Consider the following 9,456-nt stretch of genomic DNA (forward strand, 5'->3'; position numbering starts at 1 on the left):
TGGGCTACAGTTAATGGAGTCACAAAGAGTCAGACACAACTGAGCAACTTAGCACACACGCACACATCCTGGAAAGACATGGAAAAGACCCAGAAAGGACCAATTTTGCCCATAAAAGTAAACAGAGTGGTTTACAGTGGTGGTACTTAGATTTTCTGGATCACCTTGGGGATCTGATGAAAACTATAAACCTGTTCCCCCCAAAATAGACATATACAGGACAGTAAGATTTTTCATATAATTTCAGTAAGTCCGTTGAACCCAGATTAATAATCCGTGTATTAGAGGGATTATTACCATCTTCCTGGTAGCCATGATTGCCTGCAGCCTTCCTGTCTCCTTCCTCCTGGCCCCACAGGTATCACAGCCAAGTCCTGATGTTCCTGAGCTCTCTGCCACTCCGCCCCAATCTTCCAGTCCCTCCATATCTCTGTCCCACACTAGTCTGCCTGTTCCCAATCTCCCCCTCACACCTGGTGGCCTGGCTTCTAGACAACAGGAGGTGGAGTGAACGCTGAGCCCTCCTAGGGGTGCCAGAACAGCAGCAGCAAGGCGAGGACTGTGTGAGAGGCAGAGCCATTCCCAGACGCTGCCTTCTCCTTCGGCTCCATCTCCACTTGGTGGGTTCCTTCCCTCCCCAGGGCCTTCCAGGTTCTCTATAGCTTCTACTCTTTGCACTAAATTCACATCAACTGATATGTATTAAGGGCTTCCCTGGTGGCTCAGTAGTAAAGAACCTGCCTCCTAATGCAAGAGATGTGGGTTCCATCCCTGGGTTGGGCAGATCCCCTGGAGAAGGAAATGGCAACCCACTCCAGTATTCTTGCCTGGAGTATCCCTTGGACAGAGGAGCCTGGTGGGCTACAGTCCATGGGATCTCGAAAGAGTCGGACATGACTTGGCAGCTAAGCAACACCAATATGTATTAAGCACCTCCTATGTGCCAAATGGCCTGTACATGCATTATATCTTTCTCCCTTTACATTGAAGCTTATGAAATGGGTCTTCTTATGTCCACTCAACAGGTGAGGGAGCGCACAGGTTTGGGGAGGTTACACTCTTCCCACCAGGTTATCAATTGCAGTCAAATTCCTGTTCAGAGCTTCTTTCTTCCAGTCTACTTGGCTTCCTGCTACTTTTTATTAATTGCCAAAGACTGATAATGAATTTTCAGGATACCACCTGCCAGATGGACAAAGCATTTCAGGGTCAGAAAGGTCTTGGAGTCCCACTGTGGAGCCAGCCTTCTTCCTCTGCTGTGTAAGAACTTAGTATAGTCGAGGGGAGTTCGCACTGACGCCTGCTGTCGGGGCTGTCCAAGAGAAGCAGACCCATGAGAGCTCATGTTGGGGTCCAGATAGAACTCTCCGATTTCACTGATCAAAATGCAGGGCATACAGCTCAATCTGAATTTCAGATAAACAAAGGACCATTTTTTAGTAAGTATTGCATAAGATATTTAGTCTGTACTACTCTAAAGAAATCATTCACTGTTTATTCCACTGACACCAAACATTTAATCTGGCCACCCTGGGCCCAGGCCCCTCAGATGTGGGCTTCAGCCAGGCAAGTGGAGAGGAGGCGCAGCTGTGGTTCCCTGTACCCCTACCCCCACAGTTGGACAAAAAAGCTTGGAAAGGCCCATCCAGCCAGAGCTGCCAAGGGAGGGAACCAGAGGCCCTTCTACTCCAAGCTTCCCTCTTCGCCTGCCAGTTTCTTTGCCCTAGGTCACACCCTGCCCCCTCTGTCATCCTCTTCCTAGGCCCCCCATTCTCCCCCTCTCCCTAAGAAGCTGCCCCAGGCCAGGGGGCGCTCCTGCTCTGCTGACCCCAGCACAGGTCTGTGATCTAAACATACAAGACAGCTCGGCTGCCATTTCTGTGACCTGAGTTGGCAGGGGTAGGAGGGTGGCCAGATCCCCAGGCCACCCAGGTGCCTTTCAACCCTGGAAAATGCCTTTATGCAGATTTGCTCACTAGGGCTACCATTCCTCGTCCCCGGGAAGCTGAGGGCTGTCCTCAGTGCAGAAGGACATGAGTCAGTACCCACAGCAAGCAGGCCAGGGGGCCCCAGCCTCCCTCCCACTTTCACATTCTTTCCAGCCTGGGGTCTGAAGGGGACACAGGACACATCCTGCTTCTCAAAGGAAACTGAGCCATTCAAAGCAAGTGATTTTATGTTTGTCTTCTTTGAATGCATCTTTAAATTAGAGGACAGTACAGCATCACTCCAGTTCAAGCACCAGGTCAGCAGATGGGCTGAGGGAGTTAAGAAAGGATTGCTAAGGCACAGTGCACATAGTGAGAGGCCAAAGGTAGCCAGAGCCCCCCGGGCTGGCGGCTGGAGGACAGGTCCCAGGTATGTGGGTGCCAGCCTGGCTGAAGGCTGGTAGCTTCTGGGGTGTAGATCAAAGCCAGCAGTTCGTCACTCTCAGGCTAGGGGTAAGGATCTCAGGTAATGATGGAGAGGAATTTGGAGGATTCATACATTGCAGATGGCTTCCCAGATGGCTCAGTGGTAGAGAATCCACCTGTCAATGCAGGAGATGCGGGTTCCATCCCTGGGTCAGGAAGATCTCCTGGAGAAGGAAATGGCAACCCATTCCAGTATTCTTGCCTGGAGAATCCCAAGGAGAGGGGAGCCTGGTGTTATACAGTCCATAGGGTCGCAAAGAATCGGACATGACTGAGTGACTAAACAACAACAATGTACTTCGCATATATGGTCATTTGAGGACAACCTCCGGCAGGGAATGTAAGGAAAGCAGGAGCAGTGATTCAGGTGCTTCTCTAATCAGCATTGGTGCATGGTGGACAGGCTTCACTTCTTCACTTCTTCCAGAATAGAAGCGTAAGTTACTCACCTCTCACCCTCCCAGCTTCTGCCCCTGGGCCTGTGCACCCAGGGGAGAACAGACAAGTTTCTCATTCCTTCCTTTGCCTGGCTCTCTGATTGCCCCTTCCACACCACCACCCACCTCAGAGCAGCAGAACCAATGAGAGGACCCTCCTCCTGCCCCCTATACACTCAGCTTCAGAAAGACCTTGACATCCCCACCTGACTCCAGCAGGGCTTCTGGGGCCTGGAGCATGGAGTGGGACATCAAAGGTCAGCTCTTCCAGGCCCTTCATTTCATCATGGGAAAGTGGAAGCCCAGGGGTGTTTGTGTGTGACTACTCTAAGGTCACACTAGAGCCATAAACCACCCAAATCTGAACTGGTGCAAGTTCTTTCTGGTATGTTACCCTGATCTTCTCCTAATTTGGGTAATCTTTTAGCAAATGTTACATTTCAGAGAAAAACATTTAAGTCCAATTATCCTGACCCTATTCTCTTTCATAACTAATAAATGCAGACTCAGTTCAGTTCAGTTCAGTTCAGTCGCTCAGTCGTGTCCGACTCTTTGTGACCCCATGAATCGCAGCACGCCAGGCCTCCCTGTCCATCACCAACTCCTGGAGTTCACTCAGACTCAAGTCCATCGAGTCAGTGATGCCATCCAGCCATCTCAGCCTCTGTCGTCCCCTTCTCCTCCTGCCCCCAGTCCCTCCCAGCATCAGGGTCTTTTTCAATGAGTCAGCTCTTCACATGAGGTGGCCAAAGTACTGGAGTTTCAGCTTCAGCATCATTCCCTCCAAAGAAATCCCAGGGCTGGTCTCCTTCAGAATGGACTGGTTGGATCTCCTTGCAGCCCAAGGGACTCTCAAGAGTCTTCTCCAACACCACAGTTCAAAAGCATCAATTCTTCAGTGCTCAGCCTTCTTCACAGTCCAACTCTCACATCCATATATGACCACTGGAAAAACCATAGCCTTGACTAGACGGACCTTTGTTCACAAAGTAATGTCTCTGCTTTTGAATATGCTATCTAGATTGGTCATAACTTTCCTTCCAAGGAGTAACTGTCTTTTAATTTCATGGCTGCAATCACCGTCTGCAGTAATTTTGGAGACTAGAAACTGACAAATAAGAAATTGCTTTTTAAAGAAAAGATGTGTTTGATTTAAGGCAGATATTACAATAAGAAATATATTTGAAAAGGAGCTGTAGTCTTGTAACTTACTTATTATTTTCCAAAACAAACAAGTCTTGAACTAAAGAGCCTTGGCTTTGAAGTCGAATGGATCTGGGTCCACAGCTTGGTTCTGCCACTTACCAGCTATGTGATCTGAGGCAGGGTAGTTAACTTCTCTGTGCCTCAGTTTTCTCACTCACAAAATGGGGATAAGAGCAGCATCCACACACAGGCTTGTTGAGATGACTAAAGGAAATAGTGGAAAGCACTTAGCCCAGGCCCGGCACACTGTAAACCATAGTAATGAGCCGATATCTACTGAGATGTCTTCACACTGTCCCCAACCCGTTTCAAGGCTAATAGGAGCCTCCCACTAATTATTGTTATGAAACCAAGTGAAAAAGAACAGTCACTGCCTGATTATAAGAATCTTCTTTCCTGGACTTCAGGCTGCTCAACTCAGAGAATGACTGCTATGGACTGGATTGTGTACCCTCAAATCCATGTTGAACTCCTAACCTTTATTGTGACTATAGTTGGAGACAGGACTTTAAAGAGTTAGTTAAGGTCAAATGAGATCATAAGGATGGGGTCCTAGGCTAAGGGGATTGGTAGCTTTATAAGAAAAGGAAGAGGGAGGCTCTCTTTCTCTCTCCAGGTGCGTGCACTGGGGGAAGGCCTCGTGAGCACCCAGCAAGAACGTGGTCATTGGCAAGCCACAGAGAGAACTCTCATCAGAATATGACTGAGCTGGCGCCCTGATCTCAGACTTCTAGCCTCCAGAACCATGAGAGAATTAATTTCTGTTGTTTAAGCCACCCAGTCTATGGTATTCTGTTATTGCAGCTTCAGTGAAGATAATGACCAACCCGTGCTGACTCGTTGGAGCATGACGGCTCTCAGCCACAGGGACAGAAAACCACACACCACACCCTGGCAGTGGAGCCTCGTGGTAAAACACAGACTGCCTGGAAATAAATATCAGCTCTGTCACTACCAGCTGTGTGATGTTGGGCTAGTTACTTAACCTCTCTGTGCTTCAATGTCCTCAAGTACAAAACAGGGGCTTGTGATGTTGCTGTGGGAATTAATTGGGTTAATGAATACAGTGATCTCAGAGCAGGTCACTCAACAAATACTTACCCAGTGCCTACTCTGTGTCAGACACTGGGGGATCTAGCAGACAAAACAAAAGTATTCCTGCCTTCATGGAGCAGAGGAAATGGCTGATAAGACGATAAATGCTGGGGACTTTCTTGGCAGTCCAGTGGTTAAGACTTCACCTTCCAACACAGGGAGTGTGGATTCAGTCCCTGGTCGGGGAGCTAAGATCCCACATGCTTCATGGCCAGAAAACCAATAGCCCACAACAGAAGTAATATCATAACAATTTAATAAAGACTTTAAAAATGGTCCACATCAAAGAAATCTTTAAAAAAAGAAGGAAGATAAATGCAATAGTGATAAGTGCTAAGGAGATAAATAAGGAGAGGGTAGGGTTGGGATGGGGACTGCAGTTTTGGACAGGTAACCGGGGATGGCCTGATGGAAGTAACCATGCAAACACCTGGAGCATTCCAAATGAGGGGAAAGCAAGTGCAAAGGCCTTGAGGAGGAAGCCTGTGATCATGTCTAAGGAAGAGCAAGGAGGCTGATCTGAAACAGAGTGAGCAAGAGAGAGCCCTGACAAAGAGACATAATGGGGGCTGGCTTCCCTGGTGGCTCAACGGTAAAGAATCCTCTTGCAATGCAGGAGGCCTGGGTTCAATACCTGGGTTGGGAAGATCCCCTGGAGGAGGGCATGGAACCCTCTTCAATATCCTTGCCTGGAGAATTCCATGGACAGAGGAGCCTGGTGGACTACAGTCCACAGAGTAGCAAAGAGTCAGATACAACTGAAGCTACTGAGCATGCACAGAGTAGGTAAGACTCTACAGCCATTGAAAGGACTTGACCTGTATGCTGTCGTGGAAGCCATTGGAGGGTTTTGAGAAGAGACATGCATTGTTTTTGTTCTCTTCCTTTTTATAATATTTATTTATTTATTTGGCTGCACCAAGTCAGTTGCAGCACTTGGGATCTTTGATCTAGTTGCAGCATGTGTGATGTTCCCTGAACAGGAATTGAACCCAGGCCCCCTGCCTTGGAAGCATGGTGTCTTAGCCACTGGACCACCAGGGAAGTCCCCTCATATTTTTACAAGCTCACCTTGGCTACTGCTCAGAGACTGTGCTGTGGAGGATGGAGAGCAAGTACAAAGAGATCAGTTAGGAAGCTACTGGAATAATCCAAGTGAGAGATGATAATGGCTTGAACTAAGGTAGAAGAGTGGAGGTAGTGATATGAGGTCAGATTCTGGATATATTTTATTGGTCGAGCAATATGACTTGCTATAGATCGGATGTAGAAAATGAGAAAATGAAGAGTCAAAGCAAGCACCAAGGTTTGGGTCTGGGCAACTAGAAAAGGTATATTTGCCATTTCATTGCCATTTACGGAGCTTGGAAAGATGCCAAGAGAAGCTGGTTTGATGGGAAATATCGTATTCATTTTGGGCATGTTGGATTTAAAAAGCCTATTAACCATCCAAATGGAGACAAAGGGTAAACAAATACACAAGCCTAGAGTTCAGGAGAGATGTCTTGGCTGAAAATGGTTTTAGAATCATCAGCATATAGAAGATATTTAAAGCATGAGACTGGATGAGATGAACAAGGCAACCAAGGTAGATAGAAAAGAGGAGATCAAGGGTTCAAGGTCAAGATAAACTGTAATAATACAATTAAGGTGCCTAGTTTGATGGAAGGATGAAAAGTCATACGTGATTAGGATAGGAAATACATCTCTTAGATGCTGTTTCATAACTAGTTGGCCTCTTGACCTTGATCCCTCCCACATTAAGTGCTCACAGAGCCTGGGAGTAACCAGCAGAGAAGAATGAGAAGGAGTAGCCAGCATAGTTACCATGATTCAGTATTTGCAGCTATTATTATTTATGTTCATTGTTGTTGTTGGCTGTATCACTGCAGCACCAATTCTCAGGTCAGGGTGATGCTATCTAAAGCTGACAGAGGACACCTGAAGGATCTGAAAATTAGATAGAAATGCTGCCAGATTAATTTTTCATCAGACCAAAAGAGTGATAGAAAAGAAACATACTCAGTTGTGTAGTGATAAAAGCTGGGACAAGGAAGATGAAAGATCTTGCCATAGAAAGATAGAAACAGAAAAATATCCCCCAAATATAAAAGGGAAAAAAAGGAGAAACGGGGAAGTCGCACCACTTCCCCCCGCCCTGAAGCCATCCCCTCCCACCGGCTGAAGGACAGAATAACAGGAGACAGTGAGAAGACAGAAATATTTTTTTAACTGCTATCTTTGTTTGAAAAGATCAACTATACTAAAACAAGGTGCTTTGTTTGATGGAAGGATGAAAAGTCATACATGATTAGGATAGGAAATGTCTCTTAGATGCTGTTTCATAACTAGATGGCCTCTTTGCCTTCCACCCCAAAGGCACTTATGAAATTGTGATTATTTAGCCAAAGCAGTAGGGCTTATTTAGGGTCACAGAGGATGGGAGCCATCCATAAGGTCCACAATGGGGTGAGTACTGAGGCATCTCTGAGCATTGTGATGGAGTGAAGGTGGAAACAACCCAAATACCAAGAGTCCCGGTAACCCTCCAGGTACAAAGCCAACAACTCAGTTTGCGCCAGGCAAGACGTGGAACAAACATCCAAACAATTCATGTGCAACCACCTAGAAGATGACAAGATATGACAAGACTGCCAATGTATCCTTGAGGAAAAACAGAAAGTGCAAGACCAAATTCAACAACCTCACAGTCCAAGGAGGCAGGAGGGAGATGACAACATGGATCTTAAGTTATTTGGTTACTGTTCTCAAGCAATCCACATGTCATGTATACATCACATGTATGTAATAAAGAGGGCTGTCTCTTATTGGGCTCTCATGTGCATATAATTAAACCCTTTACATAAATTATCATATTTAATTCCAACAATAACCTTGTGAGGGGTGCTATTTTTACTGCCTCCTCCCCTCTCCCTAGTGGCTCAGTGGTAAAGAATCTAACTGCCTGCAATGCAGGAGATGTGCATTCAATCCCTGGGATGGGAAGATCCCTAGAGAAGGAAATGGCAATGCACTCTAGTATTCTTGCCTGGGAAATCCCATGGACAGAGGAGCCTGATAGGCTACAGTCCCTAGGGTTGCAAAGAGTCAGACATCACTTAGCAACTAAACAACAACAACCCCTCAAACAAATTATTTGGTTTGGGCATAGGAGGAGTCAGTTGACCTTCCCAAGGTCACATGGCTATTAAGCAGCTAAAGTGGGCCTTGAACCTGGGGCTGACTGGCTCTAGAGTCCAAACTCATAATCCCATACCACTGTCTCCTTTCTGGAAGTTTACAGGAATTCACTTTCCTCTTGCCTCCCAGACCTCCTCCACCACTCTCTTGATGTCCACTCCCACCTACTACTCTTCACTGCCAGTCAGTCCTAGGCTTGTACCTACCTCCTGGTCAGACACAATGATAAGCACATGGTAAGTACTCAATAAACACTTCCTGAATTAAATATCCAGTATCAACTTTGATCTGGGTTCTCTAGTATGCAGAGTGATGAAACTCAATCTCTAGGGAGGCAGAGAAACAAAGCCTTTGATGAAAGCAGAAGCAAGCTGAGATGGGACCCTTTTCCATGTAACTTTGAGAAACCCTCCACATGAGTCCATAGATTGCTTTTGGGCCATTACTGGCTTCCTGCCATTATCCAGCTTCTCCACCAGCGTCAGGAGACTGATGACCAGCTCATTCACTGTGTGACAATCCCCATTCTGCCACCACTATTGTGTCAAAGCAACAGGTCATTTAAGTGGGGCCAGAGGGCCCTTTAGTGCTATGCAGACATCTAAATATCACTTGTCTTATGTTTTACCCTTGTTAACTCTTATGTGATATTTAGTAGGCATGACCCACACAGAAATGTGTATTCCTTTGCCTTTTTGTCCCTAGAATGAAAGGTTGTATCATAACCTAGGAATGGTCTCTAATCACAAAAGTTCTTTGGTGAAAAAGAACAATCATGGAAATTTCTTGCCATGGCTTTCTAATGTCAACAGAAGACATATCATAAAGTGATAAAGTTGGACTAAATGAACTGGGAGCACAGGTTCTGAGTCACTACCCCAGACCAGGATTGTCTTTCTAAGTGAGACACAGGAGACTGGAAAGATACCTTAGCTGGTGCATCTCTGAATCTGTAGGTCAGGCTCAGTGTCCCCTTCTTCCAAGTTTTCCTAACAACCAGAAACCTAGACACATGGTTGGACAAGAGGTTATTAAACTATTTCCATAACCGAGAGACACCCTGGAGATATTGTCGAAGTGGCAAAATATTAGAATTTCAGGAA

This window comes from Bos javanicus, chromosome 3, assembly GCF_032452875.1.
Source record: "Bos javanicus breed banteng chromosome 3, ARS-OSU_banteng_1.0, whole genome shotgun sequence".
NCBI classification, from domain to species: domain Eukaryota; kingdom Metazoa; phylum Chordata; class Mammalia; order Artiodactyla; family Bovidae; genus Bos; species Bos javanicus.